This window comes from Octopus bimaculoides, chromosome 8 (assembly GCF_001194135.2).
Source record: "Octopus bimaculoides isolate UCB-OBI-ISO-001 chromosome 8, ASM119413v2, whole genome shotgun sequence".
In the NCBI taxonomy this organism is placed as follows: domain Eukaryota; kingdom Metazoa; phylum Mollusca; class Cephalopoda; order Octopoda; family Octopodidae; genus Octopus; species Octopus bimaculoides.
This window is the reverse complement of record NC_068988.1, coordinates 30,068,800-30,071,007: the sequence shown is the minus strand read 5'-3', so window position 1 is coordinate 30,071,007 and position 2,208 is coordinate 30,068,800. Positions and strand designations below refer to the sequence as shown.

Genomic DNA, 2,208 nt, shown 5'->3' with positions numbered 1-2,208 from the left:
ATTAATTTCGTTTCGTGTTGTTTTTTTTTTCTTTTTCAATATTTACTTTTAAATATTCAATTAAAAATTATTTTCGTTTAGTAAAAAAAAAAAAATAACACCGTTTCTTTTTCTTATTCACTTTGAATGATGTTTGGCATTTGCTTTTGTTTTTTTGTTGCTTTTTGTGGAAAGGAGAAATTTTTGTGGGGTTTTTGGGGTTTTTTTTATTTTTTTTTTTTACAAAAAATGGTAAAAATATTTGAAAATATCCAATTTCACACCAATTTATGGCATCCAGCAGTGTTTTTTCCTGAACAAATTATGGTTGAACCTGAAAAATAAAATAAAATAGAATACTTTGAGTAAAATTGTTTATTATTAGCATTGATTAAGAAAAAATTAACAAAGATTCATAATTTTACAAATACCAAAAATGAAAATACCAAACGGTAACAGCTTAAGAACAAACGAAAATGGAATTAGGCGTGTACAAGACTAATTTTGATCTATCAGAATTTGATTGTTTGAAACATTTTGTTACCCTGTTTCTCTTGAAATGGTTAATCTTCCTTTAAATTGATTTTTGAAATAAAGAAAAGTTTAATAACATAGCTGGACGGTTATTAGGAAGGGCCTCCAGCTACAAAAACCATATCAAAGTTGACACTGGAGTTTGATGTAGATGCAGCCCAGAGACTCGCTAATCCTGTCAAACTGTTCAAACCAAGCCAGCATAGAATACCGTGATGGCACCACCGTTTGAGCGTGATCGTTACCAGTGTTGCCTTCCTGGCACTTGTGCCACAGCTTCGCGTTCCTGAAAAGTCATTCAAGCGAGATCGTTGCCAGTGCCACTGGACTGGCTCTTGTGCAGGTGGCACGTAAAATACACCATTTCGAGCGTGGCCATTACCAGTACTGCTTGACTGGCCTTCGTGCTGGTGGCGCGTAAAAGCACCCACTACACTCTTGGAGTGGTTGGTATTAGGAAGGGCATCCAGCTGTAGAAACTCTGCCAAATCAGATTGGAGCCTGGTGTAGTCATCTGGTTCACCAGTCCTCAGTCAAATCGTCCAACCCATGCTAGCATGGAAAGTGGACGTTAAACGATGATGAATCCTCCCTACTATAGGCACAAAGCCTAAAATTTTGAGGTAAAGGGCAAGTTGATTACATCGACCCCAGTACTCAGCTGGTACTTAATTTATCGATCCTGAAAGGATGAAAAGCTAAGTCGACCTCAATTACATCAACCTCAGGGTTCAACTGGTGCTTATTCTATCAACCCCAAAAGGATGAAATGCAAAGCTGACCTCAGTGGAATTTGAACTCAGAATGTAAAAACGGGCTAAAATGCGGTTAAGCAATTTGCCCGGCATATTAACGATTCTGACAGCATGTCACCTTAACGATAATGATTATAATAATCTTTTCTACTCTGGGGACAAGGCCCAAAATTTTCAGAGAGGCAGTCGATTAGATCGACCCTAGTATGCAACTGGTACTTAATTTATCAACCCCGAAAGGATGAATGACAAAGTCAACCTCGGCAGGTAACGATTATAATGATGATATCATCTCAGTTTACCTGGTTCTTGGAACATAAATTAATCTGAATTAATCAGGAAGGTTTTAATTTAGATCAGTTGAAAACAAGAATCTTGTATAATAGAATCACTATCTGTTTCAAAGGTAGTTTTGGTATGAAAAGGGGTTCAATTTTTGCTCCCGTCTCACTGCTTCGTATATAACCGTTGAGATAGACAAGAGCAGATTATATTAATTATAAAGACTGAGGTATTTAAAGAGGAATTTTATTTTATCGTATTTGATTTATCCTGATACCAATATCAGGATATGACGAAAGGGTAAGCTGACCTCGGAATTACTACTAATAATATTAAGAAAACTACTACTACTAATAATGATAATAATTAATAATAATAATAATCCATGTGAAACAGACACAAAATGTATATTTAAAAAAAACAAGCAGATACAAACTAATCACAACTTAAAACTTAATTAGTCAGTCATAAGTAATGTCAAACGAGATCTGAGCTCATTGAGAGAGAGAGAGACAGACAGACAGACAGAGACAGAGACAGAGAGAGAGAGAGTGACAGAACAGAACAACAAAATAGATTATAATCATGTAAGCTGTCTGTTAAATGTGCTGGAATAGGTGTGGCCTGCAGTTTTATAGTTTGTCTTTTTTTTTTTTTT

At 35.5% G+C, this 2,208-nt stretch overlaps 1 protein-coding gene across 4 annotated transcripts in view; it reads right to left on the bottom strand.

Moving 5' to 3' along the window:
- LOC106882798 (neurexin-1a) overlaps window positions 1-2,208 on the bottom strand; it is a 443,081-nt gene that overhangs the window by 332,689 nt on the left and 108,184 nt on the right. The window lies entirely within an intron of this gene.